The sequence below is a fragment of the Dicentrarchus labrax genome, unplaced genomic scaffold (genome assembly GCF_905237075.1).
Source record: "Dicentrarchus labrax unplaced genomic scaffold, dlabrax2021, whole genome shotgun sequence".
Lineage (NCBI taxonomy): Eukaryota > Metazoa > Chordata > Actinopteri > Moronidae > Dicentrarchus > Dicentrarchus labrax.
Genome location: NW_026136720.1, coordinates 61,992 through 84,876, shown reverse-complemented (window position 1 = coordinate 84,876; position 22,885 = coordinate 61,992). Strand labels below are relative to the sequence as shown.

Genomic DNA, 22,885 nt, shown 5'->3' with positions numbered 1-22,885 from the left:
TAACTTCTGTTATGAATTGGCGCTGTACAAATAAAATTGAATTGAATTGAATAAAACTGGAGTCAATTTCCTTGTATGTGCACACATACCTGGCCAATAAAAGTGATTCTGACTTGACACAGCCACTCTTGCTAAAGATAATAACAGACCACTTGTGTTTTATTATAAAACCCTGTGTTGTAAAATAAAAAATTAATTAACCTTGTGTATTTTTGCATTTTGTTTTTATAGATATGTTTCTTTCTAATAATATATATATGTAATAGTTAAATAAAGAACTTAAACTTTCTCTGTTTTCTAATTCATATTCCACAGATATTCTGAAAGTATATGTGGATTATTATGAATGTACTGTCATTATGAGAACTTCAAACAGCTCTGATGAGAACTAACTCACTACAATAAATACCAACAAAAATACGTAGGTTCAGTTTTAAGCTGGATATATAAAATCGAATACAGTTTTCTAAAACTTTAAATGCTCAGAGATACACACGTTAACATAGTTTACACTGCATAGAACTTTACAGCGGTGTTTGTCATTTTGAACTCATTACATAGTTATTTTAATTCATCCTGTTTAATCTGGGAATTTATTAATTATAAATATATTCTACATAGAAATCTCTTTTACGTTTTTTTGTGTTAACAAATGTGCCTTCAACTATTGTCTGAAGTCATTGTTCCACTGTGATGACCCCACCTACTCTCATACTACATACATGACATAGATACTATGAGATTGTGTTACTAACAATTTAACTAAGCCTTCAAGCTATAACAATATCCTAACATGTAACTAACATCTTTGATTCACACAAGTAAGGATCTGAAAAATTACTGCATTTCTGTCTGATGTTCTTTGGACCTTCATCAACAACCACTGGTACCTCATCAGCAACCAATCAAATCTCATCAAGAACCACTGAGGGCCCTGAGCTGAATGTGTTGATGAAATTAAGAAGTCTTCCTGTCAGCTAGCATTGCTGAGTTGTTGTTTTTTTCAAACAATGAAAGCTCTACAGACTTAAAACCGATTTAATGTATAATTAGCAGTTTTCCCTGTAAGATGTTTCAGACAGAAAATGAGAGTGCAGCTCAGCAATCAACACAGACAGAAGCTTCATCTTTTCCAGGGTTGTATTTAACTGCATGTTTGAGGGTTTTGTATGATAAAATGTCAGTCGTAACATATTTTATTAATTCACCCTTTATCACATAATTTCTCTCTTTCACAGTTAGAATTTGCTGACTCCCTTTAATATGACCTACAATATTACTGCATTACTAATGCAATAACAAACCTCTTCCAATGAGGGAGATATTAAAATGTAAAATATTTATATAGCATGCCATAAATATGAATTTTCTGGTAGACATTACAGAGCAATACACTTAACATGTCTGGCTAATACAGACATTAAAGATAATAACACTAGTCAATAATGAATCTAGAATGACTTTATATCAGAAGGCATGAACAACATCAATCACCACAAGTTCACCAATAGCATCGATCTTTGATATATAAAAAACGTATAAAAGAGAGTTGATTGAGGCCCTACCTGCTTCTGCTGCCACACTGAAAGAATAAACACATCTGGGCAAGTAACAGCACACCTGAGAGAAACCTAGCCTGAGGCTGTCCTTGTCAATGAGAGAGAGAGAGAGAGAGAGAGAGAGAGAGAGAGAGAGAGCGAGCATTCATTCAAAGTAAAGAGTCAAAATAGTTAAGAAAGCTCCTTTGGAAAATTCCACTTAATTCAACTTGGTACTTAGGCACTGAGGTACCTGTATATGTAACAGATACAACCTCAATGATAAGGGTTAGGATAGAGAAAGTGGATGAGTCTCGGCACCGCGTAGCGGTGTCAAGGCTCCATGCACGGGCCATCCTGCTCCAGATCAGGAAAGCTCTTATTTAAGGTTGAGGCCTTTGGGGTGTATTGTTTCTAATTTTCCTATCCATGTCCTTTCAGCTCGGGTTCTCTGTGTGGCGTTCCAGCTGGGGTCCATCTGGATTCAATTCAATTCAATTCAATTCAATTTTATTTGTATAGCGCCAATTCATAACAGAATTATCTCAGGACACTTTTCAAATAGAGCAGGTCTAGACCGAACTCTTTAAAACATTAATTACAGAGACCCAACAGTACCACCATGAGCAAGCACTTGGCGACAAGGGCAAGGAAAAACTGCCTGTTAAAAGGCAGAAACCTAGGACAGATCCTCCGGCTCTAGGTGGGTGGTCGTCTGTCTCGACCAGTTGGGGTGAGAGAGAGAGAGAGAGAGAGGCAGAGAGAGAGAGAGCGAGAGACAGACAGACAGACAGACAGGTGCACAGCAACAACAGTATTGGCAATGGCAATCTAGCAGGACCATGGCAGGAGGCTCCACCAGGATCGACAAGAACCTGCGAGATGAGAAAGCACAAGAACTCCGGGGAAGAAGTGAAGTTAGTAACATGCATTAATGGGACATGAATGAGTGCAGAAAGAGAGAGATGAGATGATCGTGGCCCGGACAGACGACCATCCATGGGCCAGAAAATGGCTGACCAGAGGTGTGTGGGTTTCCCTCCGTCTCTGGATGTTATAGCGGTGTTGGGTGAACCGCTGTAAAAGCGTATTTTTGGTCTCCCCAACATCCTGCAAGCCACAAGAGAGACATGAAATAAGGTAAATACAATTTTTGGAGTGGGGATTTCCACATGCCACAGTCTTATAGACCGTTTTATTAGAGTGGCTGCGTATCCACATGGCATGTTTGAAAAATTGGCCGTGGCCTCTGGGTGCAGAGGTCATTAGGGACTTAATTTTGGCCGAGACCAGGTAATCCTAGAGGTTCTTGTTCTTTCTAAAGGCCGCTATAAACCTGTGGTTTTTCAGGTGTCCTGGCTTGATGACTTTTTGGTGGAAATTGTGTTTGATTTTCCTACACAGGGTGACTGCTGGCCTGGAATAGGTGGTCACAAAGGGGAGAACCTCAGCCATGTCTAATGGCCTTGTTTCCAGGAAGGTGCTGAGGGCCTTTCGCCGGAAGGAGCGTGAATACCCCCTGGTGGCAAGAGCTCTGAAGAGCATCTTTGTGGCCGCCATGAAATCACTCTTGTGAGTGCAGATTCTGTGGAAACAAAGTCATTGTAATTTCAGTAGGCCACTGTATGTATGTTTTGGGTGGTGACTGTTTTTATAGAGCAGAGCATGGGTGTCTGTTTCTTTGAAGAAAACTTTAATATCCAATTTGTTTGTCTGTTTGAAATTTGTTCCTTTATAGGTGGTGGTGTCGAGGAAGTTGACAGACGTGGTGCTGGTGGTGAACTTCAGTGTAATGGACGGATTGTGATTGTTCAAGGTAAGTGCAAACTGCTCAAAGTCCTCCTTAGAGTGGGGCCAGACCCCCCAGATAACATCCAGATATCTATGGTAATGGAATGGCTTTTTGTTACAGGATGCCAGGGCGGAGGTCTCCCATTCAGCCACGAAAATGTTACCATAAGCTGGTGCAAATTTTTTGCCCATGGCAGTTCAATTCAATTCAATTCAATTTTATTTGTATAGCGCCAATTCATAACAGAAGTTATCTCAGGACACTTTTCAAATAGAGCAGGTCTAGACCGAACTCTTTAACATTGCTTCGGATTGGTTGGACGTGCTACGGTAAGCGTACTGACTCACTTCCGGTTTACTTCCTGCTCTGTGTACACTGTTTGGTGCTGTAACTCTGTCAGTGAATGCTAAATATAAATTAGTTTTGCTCGTTGCAGCGGTTATTTACCCGCTTGGCATTTGGGCGTGGACTGGTTCTGCTTGGGCACTTGGAGTTTCTCCCTCTTTTAGGGACTTTTCACTACTTTCAAAGTTTTTCATACACTCTAGTTTCATTAGCATTAGCAGTTAGCTATGGCTTCTCCCTCTCCCTCTCCTCTGTCCTGCTCAGTGTGTCAGATGTTCAGTTATTCCTCTGCCTCCTTTAAAGATAATGGTACCTGTATTAAATGTAGTTTATTTACTGCGCTGGAGGCGAGGCTTAGTGAGTTAGAGGAACGGCACCGCACCACTGAGATATCTTTAGCCGCTATAGTTAGCCAGCCCCCATTAGCCGGTGCGGTCCGACCGAAGGTAGCTTCTGTTAGCTCTGTAGATCCCCCGGTAGTTCCCGAGCAGCCGGGAAGACAGGGAGGCTGGGTGACTGAGCGAAGGAAGACTAGAACGGCGAAGCCCACAGGTCACCACCAACCGCTTCACGTTTCTAATACATTTTCCCCACTCAGCGATACACCCGCTGAGGAACCAACTCTGGTTATTGGCAGCTCCATAGTCAGAAACGTGAAGTTAGCGAAGCCAGCGGCCATAGTTAAATGTATCCCTGGGGCCAGAGCGGGCGACATTGAATCAAATTTAAAACTGCTGGCTAAAGGTAAACGTAAATACAGTAAGACTGTTATCCACGTCGGCGGTAATGACACCACGCCAATCGGAGGTCACTAAGATTAATGTGGAGTCGGTGTGTAACTATGCTAAGACAATGTCGGACACCGTAGTTTTCTCTGGACCCCTCCCCAATGTGACCAGTGATGACATGTATAGCCGCATGTCGTCATTCCACCACTGGCTGTCGAGGTGGTGTCCAGCAAACGATGTGGGCTTCATTGATAACTGGAAGCCTTTTTGGGGAAAACCTGGTCTGATTAGGAGAGACGGCATCCATCCCACTTTGGATGGAGCGGCTCTCTTATCTAGAAATATGGCGAAGTTTATCTCTAAAACCTGACAGTCCAGAGTTAGGACCAGGAAGCAGAGCTGCTGTCTTACACACTTCTCTGCGCTTTCTTTAGAACAGTCACCCACCCAAAACCCCATAGAGACTGTGTCTGTCCCCCGAACACCTAAACTATTTAAAGAAATAAAAACAAGAGGAGTTCAACATAAAAATCTAATAAAAATTAAAACCAACTCCTCAGTAGCACAAAATAAGAGAATGAAATGTGGGCTGTTAAATATCAGGTCTCTGTCCTCTAAAGCTGTTTTAGTGAATTAATTAATATCAGATTATGATATTGATTTATTTTGTCTTACTGAGACCTGGTTGTCCCACGAGGAGTATGTTAGCCTAAATGAATCCACCCCACCCAGTCATATTAATACTCACATTCCTCGAGGCACAGGCCGAGGAGGTGGAGTAGCAGCTATATATGATTCGAGCGTTTTAATGGACCCTAAACCTAAACTAAATTATAATTCATTTGAAAGCCTTGTTCTTAGCCTTTCTCACCCAAACTGGAAAACACTGCAGCCAGTTCTATTTGTTATAGTGTACCGCGCTCCTGGACCGTACTCTGATTTTATATCTGAATTTTCAGAGTTTCTATCAAGCTTAGTCCTTAAATCAGATAAAGTAATTATTGTAGGTGATTTTAATATTCATGTGGATGTTGACAATGACAGCCTTAGTAATGCATTTATATCATTAATAGACTCAATTGGCTTCTGTCAGAGTGTAAATAAACCAACTCATTGTTTTAATCACACTCTTGACCTTGTTTTATCATATGGCATTGATATTGAACATTTAATAGTCTTCCCACATAATCCTTTCCTATCTGACCATTATTTAGTAACTTTTGAATTCATACTATTAGATTATAAGCCATTAGGCAAAACTTCCTACAGCAGATGTCTATCTGACAGTGCTGTAGCTAAATTTAAGGAGGAGATTCCTTCAGTGTTTAATTCAATGCCATGTCTGAATTTAACAGAGTCCTATAACAACTTTAGTCCCTCTGAAATTGATAATCTTGTCGATAGTGCTACAGGCTCACTACGATCAACATTAGACTCTATCGCTCCTATAAAAAGGAAATTATTAAAACATAGGAGACTAGCACCTTGGTATAACCACCAAACCCGCCAGTTAAAGCAAATAGCTAGGAAATCTGAAAGGAAATGGCGCTCTTCCAAATTATCAGAATATCGCTCAAATTGGCAAGATGATCTTAAGATTTATAGAAAGGCCCTCCGTAATGCCAGAGGAGCCTATTACTCAGCACTAATAGAAGAAAATAAGAACAACCCTAGGTTCCTCTTCAGCACTGTAGCCAGGCTGACAGAGAGTCACAGCTCTATCGAGCCACATATCCCCATAAACTTAAGTAGCAATGACTTCATGAGCTTCTTCTATAATAAAATTATTACTATTAGAGAAAAAATTAATCACCAACTGCCATCAACGGTTATCAGTGGCTCTCCAAGTTCAGGGACTTCTGTCAATGTAAACTTAGATGTATATTTAGACTGTTTTTCTGCTATCGATCTTCATCAGTTAACTTCAATAATTTCTTCATCGAAGCCATCAACCTGTCTGTTAGACCCGATCCCAACTAGGCTGCTTAAAGAAGTTGTTCCCTTAATTGGCACTTCTTTACTGGATATGATTAATCTTTCTTTATTATCAGGATATGTACCACAGTCCTTCAAAGTAGCTGTAATTAAACCCCTTCTTAAAAAGTCTACTCTTGACCCAGGGGTTTTAGCCAACTATAGACCGATTTCTAACCTCCCGTTCCTCTCTAAGATTTTGGAGAAAGTAGTCGCCAAAGAGTTGTGTGACTTTCTACATAACAATACTTTATTTGAGGATTTTCAGTCAGGATTTAGAGTTCATCATAGCACAGAGACAGCTCTGGTTAAAGTTAATAATGACCTTCTGACTGCTTCTGACAATGGACTTGTCTCTGTACTTGTATTATTAGATCTTAGTGCTGCATTTGACACCATTGACCATGATATTCTTTTACAGAGACTTGAGCATCAAATTGGCATTAAAGGAACTGCCCTAACCTGGTTTAAGTCATACTTATCAGATCGTTCTCAGTTTGTACATGTTAACGATGAATCCTCCATAAATACTAAAGTTAGTCATGGAGTTCCACAAGGTTCTGTACTTGGACCAATACTATTTACTTTATATATGGTCCCTTTAGGCAACATTATTAGGAATCACTCCATTAACTTTCACTGTTATGCAGATGATACGCAGTTATATCTATCAATCAAACCCAATGAAATTAATCAATTATCTAAATTACAAACATGTCTTAAGGACATCAAATCCTGGATGACCTGCAATTTTCTGATGTTAAACTCAGAAAAAACCGAAATTCTTGTTCTTGGCCCCAAAAACCTTAGAGACTCATTGTCTAAAGATATAGTCACTCTAGATGGCATTAACTTGGCCTCTAGCACCACTGTCAGGAATCTTGGAGTTATCTTTGATCAGGATTTGTCATTTAACTCCCACATAAAGCAGACCTCTAGGACTGCCTTCTTTCATTTACCTAATATTAGAAAAATTAGACACATCCTATCACAGACAGATGCAGAAAAACTAATCCATGCATTTGTTACTTCAAGGCTGGATTACTGCAACTCTTTATTATCAGGTTGCCCCAATAAGTCCATTAAAACGCTCCAATTAATTCAGAACGCTGCAGCACGAGTACTGACAGGAACTAGAAAAAGAGATCACATCTCTCCTGTACTAGCTACTCTGCATTGGCTCCCTATAAAATGTAGAATTGAATTTAAAATACTCCTCCTCACCTATAAAGCTATAAAGGATCTGTCCTAGGTTTCTGCCTTTTAACAGGCAGTTTTTCCTTGCCCTTGTCGCCAAGTGCTTGCTCATGGTGGTACTGTTGAGCAAGCACTTGGCGACAAGGGCAAGGAAAAACTGCCTGTTAAAAGGCAGAAACCTAGGACAGATCCTCCGGCTCTAGGTGGGTGGTCGTCTGTCTCGACCAGTTGGGGTGAGAGAGAGAGAGAGAGAGAGAGAGAGCGACAGACAGACAGGTGCACAGCAACAACAGTATTGGCAATGGCAGTCAAGCAGGACCATGGCAGGAGGCTCCACCAGGATCCATGAGAACCTGCGAGACGAGAAAGCACAAGAACTCCGGGGAAGAAGTGGAGTTAGTAACATGCATTAAAGGGACATGAATGAGTGCAGAAAGAGAGAGGAAGAGAGTAGCTCAGTGCACCATGGGAAATCCCCCGATAGTCTAGGCCTATAGCAGCATAACTAAGGGATGGTTCAGGACTCACCTGATCCAGCCCTAACTATAAGCTTTATCAAAGAAGAATGTCTTAAGCCTACTCTTGAATGTGGTGAGGGTGTCTGCCTCCCGAACCACAACTGGAAGCTGGTTCCACAGGAGAGGAGCTTGGTAACTGAAGGCTCTGGCTCCTGTTCTACTTTTAGAGACTATAGGAACCACAAGTAGCCCAGCATTCAGAGAACGTAGTGTTCTAGTGGGGTAATAGGGTACTATGAGCTCTTTAAGATATGAAGGGGCCTGACCATGAAGAGCTTTATAGGTGAGGAGGAGGATTTTAAATTCAATTCTACATTTTATAGGGAGCCAATGCAGAGTAGCTAGTACAGGAGAGATGTGATCTCTTTTTCTAGTTCCTGTCAGTACTCGTGCTGCAGCGTTCTGAATTAATTGGAGCATTTTAATGGACTTATTGGGGCAACCTGATAATAAAGAGTTGCAGTAATCCAGCCTTGAAGTAACAAATGCATGGATTAGTTTTTCTGCATCTGTCTGTGATAGTATGTGTCTAATTTTTCTAATATTACGTAAATGAAAGAAGGCAGTCCTAGAGGTCTGCTTTATGTGGGAGTTAAATGACAAATCCTGATCAAAGATAACTCCAAGATTCCTGACAGTGGTGCTAGAGGCCAAGTTAATGCCATCTAGAGTGACTATATCTTTAGACAATGAGTCTCTAAGGTTTTTGGGGCCAAGAACAAGAATTTTGGTTTTTTCTGAGTTTAACATCAGAAAATTGCAGGTCATCCAGGATTTTATGTCCTTAAGACATGTTTGTAATTTAGATAATTGATTAATTTCATTGGGTTTGATTGATAGATATAACTGCGTATCATCTGCATAACAGTGAAAGTTAATGGAGTGATTCCTAATAATGTTGCCTAAAGGGAGCATATATAAAGTAAATAGTATTGGTCCAAGTACAGAACCTTGTGGAACTCCATGACTAACTTTAGTATTTATGGAGGATTCATCGTTAACATGTACAAACTGAGAACGATCTGATAAGTATGACTTAAACCAGGTTAGGGCAGTTCCTTTAATGCCAATTTGATGCTCAAGTCTCTGTAAAAGAATATCATGGTCAATGGTGTCAAATGCAGCACTAAGATCTAATAATACAAGTACAGAGACAAGTCCATTGTCAGAAGCAGTCAGAAGGTCATTATTAACTTTAACCAGAGCTGTCTCTGTGCTATGATGAACTCTAAATCCTGACTGAAAATCCTCAAATAAACTATTGTTATGTAGAAAGTCACACAACTCTTTGGCGACTACTTTCTCCAGAATCTTAGAGAGGAACGGGAGGTTAGAAATCGGTCTATAGTTGGCTAAAACCCCTGGGTCAAGAGTGGACTTTTTAAGAAGGGGTTTAATTACAGCTACTTTAAAGGACTGTGGTACATATCCTGATAATAAAGAAAGATTAATCATATCCAGTAAAGAAGTGCCAATTAAGGGAACAACTTCTTTAAGCAGCCTAGTTGGGATCGGGTCTAATAGACAGGTTGATGGCTTCGATGAAGAAATGATTGATGTTAACTGATGAAGATCGATAGCAGAAAAACAGTCTAAATATACATCTAAGTTTACATTGACAGAAGTCCCTGAACTTGGAGAGCCACTGATAACTGTTGATGGCAGTTGGTGATTAATTTTTTCTCTAATAGTAATAATTTTATTATAGAAGAAGCTCATGAAGTCATTGCTACTTAAGTTTATGGGGATATGTGGCTCGATAGAGCTGTGACTCTCTGTCAGCCTGGCTACAGTGCTGAAGAGGAACCTAGGGTTGTTCTTATTTTCTTCAATTAGTGCTGAGTAATAGGCTCCTCTGGCATTACGGAGGGCCTTTCTATAAATCTTAAGATCATCTTGCCAATTTGAGCGATATTCTGATAATTTGGAAGAGCGCCATTTCCTTTCAGATTTTCTAGCTATTTGTTTTAACTGGCGGGTTTGGTGGTTATACCAAGGTGCTAGTCTCCTATGTTTTAATAATTTCCTTTTTATAGGAGCGATAGAGTCTAATGTTGATCGTAGTGAGCCTGTAGCACTATCGACAAGATTATCAATTTCAGAGGGACTAAAGTCATTATAGGACATGGCATTGAATTAAACACTGAAGGAATCTCCTCCTTAAATTTAGCTACAGCACTGTCAGATAGACATCTGCTGTAGGAAGTTTTGCCTAATGGCTTATAATCTAATAGTATGAATTCAAAAGTTACTAAATAATGGTCAGATAGGAAAGGATTATGTGGGAAGACTATTAAATGTTCAATATCAATGCCATATGATAAAACAAGGTCAAGAGTGTGATTAAAACAATGAGTTGGTTTATTTACACTCTGACAGAAGCCAATTGAGTCTATTAATGATATAAATGCATTACTAAGGCTGTCATTGTCAACATCCACATGAATATTAAAATCACCCACAATAATTACTTTATCTGATTTAAGGACTAAGCTTGATAGAAACTCTGAAAATTCAGATATAAAATCAGAGTACGGTCCAGGAGCGCGGTACACTATAACAAATAGAACTGGCTGCAGTGTTTTCCAGTTTGGGTGAGAAAGACTAAGAACAAGGCTTTCAAATGAATTATAATTTAGTTTAGGTTTAGGGTCCATTAAAACGCTCGAATCTTATATGGCTGCCACTCCACCTCCTCGGCCAGTGCCTCGAGGAATGTGAGTATTAATATGACTGGGGGGGTGGATTCATTTAGGCTAACATACTCCTCGTGGGACAACCAGGTCTCAGTAAGACAAAGTAAATCAATATCATAATCTGATATTAATTCATTCACTAAAACAGCTTTAGAGGACAGAGACCTGATATTTAACAGCCCACATTTCATTCTCTTATTTTGTGATACTGAGGAGTTGGTTTTAATTTTTATTAGATTTTTATGTTGAACTTCTCTTGTTTTTATTTCTTTAAATAGTTTAGGTGGTCGGGGGACAGACACAGTCTCTATGGGGTTTTGGGTGGGTGACTGTTCTAAAGAAAGCGCAGAGAAGTGTGTAAGACAGCAGCTCTGCTTCCTGGTCCTAACTCTGGACTGTCAGGTTTTAGAGATAAACTTCGCCATATTTCTAGATAAGAGAGCCGCTCCATCCAAAGTGGGATGGATGCCGTCTCTCCTAATCAGACCAGGTTTTCCCCAAAAAGGCTTCCAGTTATCAATGAAGCCCACATCGTTTGCTGGACACCACCTCGACAGCCAGCGGTGGAATGACGACATGCGGCTATACATGTCATAACTGGTCACATTGGGGAGGGGTCCAGAGAAAACTACGGTGTCCGACATTGTCTTAGCATAGTTACACACCGACTCCACATTAATCTTAGTGACCTCCGATTGGCGTAAACGGGTGTCGTTACCACCGACGTGGATAACAATCTTACTGTATTTATGTTTACCTTTAGCCAGCAGTTTTAAATTTGATTCAATGTCGCCCGCTCTGGCCCCAGGGATACATTTAACTATGGCCGCTGGCTTCGCTAACTTCACGTTTCTGACTATGGAGCTGCCAATAACCAGAGTTGGTTCCTCAGCGGGTGTATCGCTGAGTGGGGAAAATGTATTAGAAACGTGAAGCGGTTGGTGGTGACCTGTGGGCTTCGCCGTTCTAGCCTTCCTTCGCTCAGTCACCCAGCCTCCCTGTCTTCCCGGCTGCTCGGGAACTACCGGGGGATCTACAGAGCTAACAGAAGCTACCTTTGGTCGGACCGCACCGGCTACCGGGGGCTGGCTAACTATAGCGGCTAAAGATATCTCAGTGGTGCGGTGCCGTTCCTCTAACTCACTAAGCCTCGCCTCCAGCGCAGTAAACAAACTACATTTAATACAGGTACCATTATCTTTAAAGGAGGCAGAGGAATAACTGAACATCTGACACACTGAGCAGGACAGAGGAGAGGGAGAGGGAGAAGCCATAGCTAACTGCTAATGCTAATGAAACTAGAGTGTATGAAAAACTTTGAAAGTAGTGAAAAGTCCCTAAAAGAGGGAGAAACTCCAAGTGTTTAAGTAGAACTAGTCTATGTTTAAATGTTAAGCGGAAAAATAACCGCTGTAACGAGTAAAACAAATGTATATTTAGCGTTCACTGACAGAGCTACAGCACCAAACAGTGTACACAGAGCAGGAAGTAAACCGGAAGTGAGTCAGTACGCTTACCGTAGCACGTACAACCAGCAGTGCCTTTAATCTGTAAATAAAATTTGTTATCAAATTCAAAATCATTCCTCCTTAAATTAATTTCAAGGAGTTGTAACAGTTCTTTGTCAGGTCTTTTTTTGTCTGGGAATTTGATGAATATATTTTTTATGGCCTGAATGCCTTCATTAATGTCAATATTGGTATATAAGCTGTCGATGTCCATAGTAAATAGGATGGAGTCGGGGGGGATCTGGAGTTGTTCGACTGTGTTAATAAAATGGTAAGTATCCTTAAGATAGCCAATGTGTCTGTTGGAGAGGGGATTGATATAATAATCAATAAACTGGGCCGTGTAATAGGTCTCGCTGTCACAATCGGAGACAATTGGCCTCCCAGGAGGGATTTCGAACGGGACACTCCATTTGCAGGGCTCTTTATGGATCTTAGGGAGCAGGTAAAATAGTCTGGGCCGGGGGATCGTGTTACCCAGCAGGTAAGTGAATTGTTTTTTATTAATACATTTTTTGTCTAATAATGTAAAATGGGTTGAACCAGTATTTTGGTTTCTGGGTAGATGGGTTCCTGTAAGGCCAAATAATATTTTTTATCTTTAAGTTGTCTGTTGCCCTCAAATAAATATTGCTCCCTGTCCATGACCACCACTGCACTGCCTTTATCTGCTGGTTTTATGATAATGTTTTTGTTTTCTTTTAGATCCTTAAGGGCTTCAATTTCAGCACGGTTCAAATTGTTCCTAATTGGGAGTAGCTGGAAATTGTTTTCAAAGTAATTGATGTCAGCTTGGATGAGGTCAGTGATTTCTGGTGGCAATTTAGACAGGGGGGGGCTCCAATCAGATTTTTGGATAAAGGGGGTGTAAGTCACTTATTTTTTGGTTTTGGAAATATACATGGAGTTTAATTCTCCTATGATATTGCTGCAAACCCAGCTTGGAAGAATTTCAAGCGATGTGTTTATTCCAATTTTATAACATGGATAACATGAATATGCAGCTTGGAATCCAAATTCCAGATCCAAATGTTACGTTTAAAATTACCCTTGGGTGGCGCCATTGGGTTACGGATATTACAATTTTGGAATTTCAGATGTTTTTTGTGGAACTTGCAGGACTTAAAATCAATGCCAAGTTTTGAATCAAAGAGTTGTATCCCATATGTCATGAACACAATCTGTAATACCAAAAACTGTATTTTAATTCTCCAGGTAATTAAATCAAGGAGATATTTGAAGATGTTTTATTCTTTCCAATATTATAACATGGGCCAAAATATGCAGCTTGGAATCCAAATTCCAGATCCAAATGTTACGCTTAAAATGAGTTTTGGGTGGCGCCATTGCGTTACAGATATTACTAATTTTTGAATTTAAGATGTTTTTCATGGAATTTGGGGGACCTAAAATCAATGCCAAGTTTTGTATCAAACAGCTGTATCTGTAGCTGTATGGGGCAGCTGATTCCTGGCTTCTGGTGCCATCGGCGTGTGAATGTGTATGAATGCATTAGTTTCTGTTTGATGAGCTTTGCCATCACTGTGTGAAAGCGCTTTGAGTGGTCGGAAGACCAGAAAGGCGCTATACAAGTACAGGTCCATTTACCATATGTCAAGAACACAATCTGTAATACCAAAAACTGTATTTGAATTCTCCAGGTAATTAAATCAAGGAGATATTTGAAGGTGTTTTGCCTATCATCCAAACGGCTTCTTCCTTTCTGATTGAAAACATTTCGTCTATCATCCAAGGGGCTTATTCAGTTCTGATTAAAGACGTTTTGCCTATCATTCAAGAGGCTGTTTCAGTTCTGATTGAAGATGTTTTTCCTATCATCTAAAAACACCGTTGTTAAAGACATCTTAACAAAATTTACAGCCCCCCGCCACCAAATACAGACGCTTTGTAAGTCCTTCTGAAAGTATTGGTATTTGATGCCCTGAGATCAGGAACGGGCACACAACATCAGTTAAAGTTATTTGCTATTTCAAAATAATAAGTTTGTAGTATGTCACTTTGATGGAGAATAGTGAAAGGTATTTAACATACCAAAGGACACAATATGTGCTACAGGAAACTTAAATAGCATCTGTTAACCAGAAAATGTTCTAAATTTACAAAGACTTTTCAGTTTGTATGTGAACAATGTAAAAATTGTGAAAGGAAAGTTAGTGTTTGCTTCCACCATTCTCTCAAGAGACAAAGTGTGTCAAATTCACAGAATACTGTTTTATGTAGAATTTAATGCATTTTTCACGTTTTACATGCTCAAGCAATCTTATCATTTAAGTAGAATGCTGTTTTTTCCGTTTCTAGTATGTGACAATCCAAAGATGAAATCTAATCTAACTCCAAGAATGAAATCCTATTGTCTAAACCTTCCAAATATTGAATCTAATATGTCACAAGTGTGTCCAAATCTCTATTCAAAATTTGAGAATGGGAATATTAACATCTTATGTTGAGTAGCTCTATTAAAGCTACTGAACATTAGAAACTGCACTCAACATTACAATCTGTACTTAACATTAGAAACTATTTTTCTTTTACCTATGACAGAAATACAATCACTGGAAAAGGAAGACAGGGCTTGGATTAAATGGCAGCAGACCTTGAGATGATCCACCAGCCAGATCAACTGGAACAGGCACCACAGCGAGTGGACCAGGCATGGTGTGATTGTAGAATCAGGGGGACGTTTCAGTAGCAGGGAGTTTATCGACATAATCAAGTAGTGGTTTCCAGTGTGAATAAAACTTCTCGGGACAGCCTCTGAGGCTGAATTTAATTTTCTCCAGTTTTAGTAGGAATAATATATCATGTAGCCAGGATTTAAAGGAAGGTGGCTGGGAAGATTTCCATAAAAGGAGAATTTTTCTGCAAAGACGTGGTCAAGTTCATCAGGAGGCACCCCAAAAATAGCTGTCTGTGGCGAAGGACTAACAGATATACCTAGGATGTCAGAAATAGATTTAAAAATTGATTGCCAATAGTTAGAAAATTTAGAGCATGCCCAGAACATGTGTGCCAGATTGCAGGGCGTCTGAGAGCATCTGTCACAAGCTTCAGTTGTCCTGTCTGGATAAAGTTTTAAGAGTTTTTCTTTGCTATAGTGGAGTCTAAAGAGTACTTTAAATTGGATAACAGAGAGTCTGGCACAGCTAGAAGAGGAGTTAACAGCTTCCAACGCATTTTTCCATAGAGCATTCGAAATGCTTATCTGGAGTTCGGCCTCCCAGTCGGCTCTGCTCTTATTTGTAGATGATAAGAGATTATAGAGAAATGATGCATGGCCCTTAGGCAAAGATTTAGCCTGAAGTACTAAGTCTACACTGCTGAGGGGTGGGGCTTGGGGGAACTGAGGAGAGTAGGTGCTTGCAAAGTCGCGAAGTTGGAAGAAGCAAAAAAAGTCTGTATTACCTAGTCCAAAGGCTGAGTGTAGCTGGTTGAAACTGGCAAACAGTCCGTCTATGTACAAGTCTCCCAGGCATCTCAGGCCTTTTATTTTCCAGAGCTATCAATCTTGGCTGGCACAAACAAGTGATTGTTACAAAGAGGTGTGGTTAGTGGAATGGAGAGCCATCCGAACTGTTTCCTGATTTGAGTCATTTCATATAGCGATCCACAGGAACGGAGAAGTAGTCGTTCAGCTTCTGTTGAAAGGAGTAAGTCAAGCTCTGTCTTAAGTCTAAGTCTCTCTTTATACAAGTCCAGAGTATTTGTTACTGCAAGCGATCTGTCCAGATCTGCAATTAATCTTTCTAGTTCTTCCTTATGCATTCTGCGTTGTTTATTAGCATAGGATGCATATGAAATTATCTTGCCTCTGAGAAAAGCTTTCAGGGTATCCCATAGCAATGATGGAGAGGTCTCTTTATTGTTGTTGGTGTCGCAAAAGACTGTGATTGAGACAGAAATATAATCACAGAATTTTTCTTCTTTAAGTAAGAGAGGGTCAAGGCGCCAAAACCTAAATTGTTTGGGTTTTAGGTCAAAACGAAGATCTAGTACTACGACTGAGTGATCTGAAACTGTTATGGGTAAATATTGTACAGAAATAAGGGAAGAGACAAGATTTTTATCCACCAGGAAGTAATCAATACGGGAAAAATAACGATGGGCATGCGAGAAAAAGCAATATTGACGGGAAAGTGGGGACATGAATCTCCAGGGATCGATGTAGCCAAACTTGTCCATAAGGGTGGACAAAGTTTGTGACATCTTTGAGGGCGGGATAATTCGGGAGCTCGACCTGTCAAGAGCCGGGTCAATGACACAATTCAAATCTCCACCCAGAATCAAAGTGTGGGAGTCCAGATTGGGAATTAAGGATAATACTGAATTAAAGAAGCTGTGATCATCCCAATAAGGGTGTAGATTGATGCTAAGACTTCAGGTTTCTGGTATAATATACCACAGACAATTGTATAACGTCCATCTGAATCTGTGATAATATTACTGGAGGTAAACTGAAAATTTTTCCTGATTAATATAGCTGTACCTCTTGTTTTACAATTAAATTGGGACTGAAAGATTTGTCCTATCCAGTTTCGTTGGTTTTGACATTATTCCTGGTAACACGATGTTATACTGAGTTTGTGAGGTGTCAGTTCTTACTTGGGTCGTTGAGGGTATAAGAAAAATACGGGTTTTGGCAAAGTTGAGTAACGGGAGACAGAGACCACGTTGCTCTCACATGCTCACTAAACCGGAAGTCCGAAATCTGATGGTGTTAACATTCACCCCAGACGTAAATTTAAAAACATGCACTGTGTAATGTTCTGGATATGAACATGTATATATGTATATAAACAGGTATATGTATTGTTTTATTATATTTTATTAGGGACCGAGCCAGCGACCGCTGGAGGTCCTTTTGTTTTTGCCCGATTTCTTACCTATTTTTTTTTTTTTTTTTAGCACCTTTGACTGTGTTGTTGCCCCCCTGAACATATACGAAAACTCAATTTTATTTAGCAAAGTGGTCAGGCCTGGTGAAAAATTGTACATTCTATGCGTCCCTTTCAGGTCGGCCACTAGGTGGCACTATTATCATAAAAACTGCATTTAGGCTAATAACTTCTGCATATTTTGTCGCACATTCAAAAACCTTATATCCACGCATTCAGTGAATGGAGCTCAATCTCCACATATAGGTCCCACCCACTTCTGCCTATAATTTTAGAGCGCAAAATGTCCTTAAACTACTTTCCTCCTTCACCACTTTGTCCGATTTGCATGAAATTTTTAGAGAGGGTGTGAGACATTGTCCAAGATAGACTGAACAGCATCCTCCTCTCTGCCACGGTCGTCAGGGTGTCCAGCTCCTCCCCTATGACATCACAGGCCCTCCTGATCAGTTTGTTTAGTCTGTTGGCGTCTGCGACCTTCAGCCCACTGCCCCAGCATGTGACAACGAAGAAAATCGCACTGGCCACAACAGACTCGTAAAACATCCTCAGCATCGTCTGGCAGATGTTAAAGGACCTCAGCCTCCTTAGGAAAAAGAGTCGGCTTTGGCCCTTTTTGTAGACCGCCTCGGGTTACTTTACATATGCTCCCTTTAGCCAACATTATTAGGAATCACTCCATTAACTCCATCACTGTTATGCAGATGATACGTAGTTATATCTATCAATCAAGCCCGATGAATTTAATCAATTATCTAAATTACAAACATGTCTTACGGACATAAAATCCTGGATGAGCAGCAATTTTCTGATGTTAAACAAAATTGGCACCAAAAACCTTACAGACACAGTGTCTAAAGATATAGTTATTCTATTTTGGGTTTTTTTGCCTTTATTATAGTGACAGCTGAAGGTAGACAGAGAGAGAGGGGATGACACGCAGCAAAGGGCTGCAGGTCGGATTTGAACCCTGGGAGGCTGCTGCAAGGACTCAGCCTCGGTACATGTGTCGCCAGCTCTACCCACTGAGCCATCCAGGCGCCGAAGATATAGTTACTCTAGATGGCATTACCTTGGACTCTAGTACCACTGTCAGGAATCTTGGAGTTATCTTTGATCAGGATTTGTCATTTAAGTCCCACATAAAGCAGACCTCTAGGACTGCCTTCTTTCATTTACGTAATATTACAAACATTAGATACATCCTGTCACAGATTCAATTCAATTCAATTCAATTTTATTTGTATAGCGCCAATTCATAACAGAAGTTATCTCAGGACACTTTTCAAATAGAGCAGGTCTAGACCGAACTCTTTAACATTAATTACAGAGACCCAACAGTACCACCATGAGCAAGCACTTGGCGACAAGGGCAAGGAAAAACTGCCTGTTAAAAGGCAGAAACCTAGGACAGATCCTCCGGCTCTAGGTGGGTGGTCGTCTGTCTCGACCAGTTGGGGTGAGAGAGAGAGAGAGAGAGAGAGAGAGAGAGAGAGAGGCAGAGAGAGAGAGAGCGAGAGACAGACAGACAGACAGGTGCACAGCAACAACAGTATTGGCAATGGCAGTCAAGCAGGAGGCTCCACCAGGATCCATGAGAACCTGCGAGACGAGAAAGCACAAGAACTCCGGGGAAGAAGTGGAGTTAGTAACATGCATTAATGGGACATGAATGAGTGCAGAAAGAGAGAGGAAGAGAGTAGCTCAGTGCACCATGGGAAATCCCCCGATAGTCTAGGCCTATAGCAGCATAACTAAGGGATGGTTCAGGACTCACCTGATCCAGCCCTAACTATAAGCTTTATCAAAGAGGAACGTCTTAAGCCTACTCTTGAATGTGGTGAGGGTGTCTGCCTCCCGAACCACAACTGGAAGCTGGTTCCACAGGAGAGGAGCTTGGTAACTGAATGCTCTGGCTCCTGTTCTACTTTTAGAGACTATAGGAACCACAAGTAGCCCAGCATTCAGAGAACGTAGTGTTCTAGTGGGGTAATAGGGTACTATGAGCTCTTTAAGATATGAAGGGGCCTGACCATGAAGAGCTTTATAGGTGAGGAGGAGGATTTTAAATTCAATTCAACATTTTACAGGGAGCCAATGCAGAGTAGCTAGTACAGGAGAGATGTGATCTCTTTTTCTAGTTCCTGTCAGTACTCGTGCTGCAGCGTTCTGAATTAATTGGAGCGTTTTAATGGACTTATTGGGGCAACCTGATAATAAAGAGTTGCAGTAATCCAGCCTTGAAGTAACAAGTAACAACATGCATGGATTAGTTTTTCTGCATCTGTCTGTGATGGTATGTGTCTAATTTTTCTAATATTACGTAAATGAAAGAAGGCAGTCCTAGAGGTCTGCTTTATGTGGGAGTTAAATGACAAATCCTGATCAAAGATAACTCCAAGATTCCTGACAGTGGTGCTAGAGGCCAAGTTAATGCCATCTAGAGTGACTATATCTTTAGACAATGAGTCTCTAAGGTTTTTGGGGCCAAGAACAAGAATTTTGTTTTTTTCTGAGTTTAACATCAGAAAATTGCAGGTCATCCAGGATTTTATGTCCTTAAGACATGTTTGTAATTTAGATAATTGATTAATTTCATTGGGTTTGATTGATAGATATAACTGCGTATCATCTGCATAACAGTGAAAGTTAATGGAGTGATTCCTAATAATGTTGCCTAAAGGGAGCATATATAAAGTAAATAGTATTGGTCAAAGTACAGAACCTTGTGGAACTCCATGACTAACTTTAGTATTTATGGAGGATTCATCGTTAACATGTACAAACTGAGAACGATCTGATAAGTATGACTTAAACCAGCTTAGGGCAGTTCCTTTAATGCCAATTTGATGCTCAAGTCTCTGTAAAAGAATATCATGGTCAATGGTGTCAAATGCAGCACTAAGATCTAATAATACAAGTACAGAGACAAGTCCATTGTCAGAAGCAGTCAGAAGGTCATTATTAACTTTAACCAGAGCTGTCTCTGTGCTATGATGAACTCTAAATCCTGACTGACAATCCTCAAATAAACTATTGTTATGTAGAAATTCACACAACTCTTTGGCGACTACTTTCTCCAGAATCTTAGAGAGGAAGGGGAGGTTAGAAATCGGTCTATAGTTGGCTAAAACCCCTGGGTCAAGAGTGGACTTTTTAAGAAGGGGTTTAATTACAGCTACTTTAAAGGACTGTGGTACATGTCCTGATAATAAAGAAAGATTAATCATATCCAGTAAAGAAGTGCCAATTAAGGGAACAACTTCTTTAAGCAGCCTAGTTGGGATCGGGTCTAATAGACAGGTTGATGGCTTCGATGAAGAAATGATTGAAGTTAACTGATGAAGATCGATAGCAGAAAAACAGTCTAAATATACATCTAAGTTTTCATTGACAGAAGTCCCTGAACTTGGAGAGCCACTGATAACTGTTGATGGCAGTTGGTGATTAATTTTTTTTCTAATAGTAATAATTTTATTATAGAAGAAGCTCATGAAGTCATTGCTACTTAAGTTTATGGGGATATGTGGCTCGATAGAGCTGTGACTCTCTGTCAGCCTGGCTACAGTGCTGAAGAGGAACCTAGGGTTGTTCTTATTTTCTTCTATTAGTGCTGAATAATAGGCTCCTCTGGCATTACGGAGGGCCTTTCTATAGGTTTTAAGATTATCTTGCCAAATTGAGCGATATTCTGATAATTTGGAAGAGCGCCATTTCCTTTCAGATTTTCTAGCTATTTGTTTTAACTGGCGGGTTTGGTGGTTATACCAAGGTGCTAGTCTCCTATGTTTTAATAATTTCCTTTTTATAGGAGCGATAGAGTCTAATGTTGATCGTAGTGAGCCTGTAGCACTATCGACAAGATTATCAATTTCAGAGGGACTAAAGTCGTTATAGGACTCTGTTAAATTCAGACATGGCATTGAATTAAACACTGAAGGAATCTCCTCCTTAAATTTAGCTACAGCACTGTCAGATAGACATCTGCTGTAGGAAGTTTTGCCTAATGGCTTATAATCTAATAGTATGAATTCAAAAGTTATTAAATAATGGTCAGATAGGAAAGGATTATGTGCTATGTTACTATTAAATGTTCAATATCAATGCCATATGATAAAACAAGGTCAAGAGTGTGATTAAAACAATGAGTTGGTTTATTTACACTCTGACAGAAGCCAATTGAGTCTATTAATGATATAAATGCATTACTAAGGCTGTCATTGTCAACATCCACATGAATATTAAAATCACCTACAATAATTACTTTATCTGATTTAAGGACTAAACTTGATAGAAACTCTGAAAATTCAGATATAAAATCAGAGTACCGTCCAGGAGCACGGTACACTATAACAAATATAACTGGCTGCAGTGTTTTCCAGTTTGGGTGAGAAAGACTAAGAACAAGGCTTTCAAATGAATTATAATTAAGTTTAGGTTTAGGGTCCATTAAAACGCTCGAATCATATATGGCTGCCACTCCACCTCCTCGGCCAGTGCCTCGAGGAATGTGAGTATTAATATGACTGGGGGGGGTCGATTCATTTAGGCTAACATACTCCTCATGGGACAACCAGGTCTCAGTAAGACAAAGTAAATCAATATCATAATCTGATATTAATTCATTCACTAAAACAGCTTTAGAGGACAGAGACCTGATATTTAACAGCCCACATTTCATTCTCTTATTTTGTGCTACTGAGGAGTTGGTTTTAATTTTTATTAGATTTTTATGTTGAACTCCTCTTGTTTGTATTTCTTTAAATAATTTAGGTGGTCGGGGGACAGACACAGTCTCTATGGGGTTTTGGGTGGGTGACTGTTCTAAAGAAAAAGCAGAGAAGTGTGTAAGACAGCAGCTCTGCTTCCTGGTCCTAACTCTGGACTGTCAGGTTTTAGAGATAAACAGATGGATGCAGAAAAACTAATCCATGCATTTGTTACTTCTAGGCTGGATTACTGCAATTCCTTATTATCAGGCTGCCCCAATAAGTCCATTAAAACGCTTCAATTAATTCAAAACGTTAACAAAAAGCCTCCTGCCGTGGTCCTGCTTGACTTGCCATTGCCAATATCACTGATATTAGTGTTGTTATTATTATTATTATTATTATAAATAATAATAATAATATTACTATAGTTACTATTGTTACTACTGTCACTGCTCATTGTCCCCCATCGTTGCTGTTGTCATGTTCATCATCATCAGTCACTACTATTAGTGTAGTTGTTGCTACTGCTGCTGTCTGTCTGTCTGTCTCTCTCTCTCTCTCTCTCACCCCAACTCCAAGAACGCAATCTTCATGCCACAAACTGTTTCTAATTCCAAGAACACAATCTTTCATGCCACAAACTGTTTCTAATTCCAATACTACAATCTGTTATTCCAAAAACCGTATCCTGATTCCAAGAACACAATCTTTCATGCCACAAACTGTTTCTTATTCCAAGAACACAATCTTTCATGCCACAAACTGTTTCTAAATCCAATACTACAATCTGTTATACCACAAACTTGATCTTTTTCCAATACTACAATCTGTTATTCCAAAAACCCTGTCTCGATTCCAAGAACACAATCTTTCCTGCCACAAACTGTTTCTAATTCCAATACTACAATCTGTCATTCCAGAAACCGTATCCTGATTCCAAGAACACAATCTTTCATGCCACAAA

The 22,885-nt window shown here is 39.9% G+C and overlaps 1 protein-coding gene across 1 annotated transcript in view; it reads right to left on the bottom strand.

Moving 5' to 3' along the window:
• The window catches only part of lamb4 (laminin, beta 4), a 77,799-nt gene extending 76,194 nt beyond the window's left edge, over positions 1-1,605 (bottom strand). Inside the window, exon 1 of the mRNA XM_051381189.1 lies at positions 1,566-1,605. The gene's annotated coding sequence lies outside the window, so the exon portion shown is untranslated. The remainder of the gene's footprint in view (positions 1-1,565) is intronic.
• Positions 1,606-22,885: the final 21,280 nt, after the last annotated feature.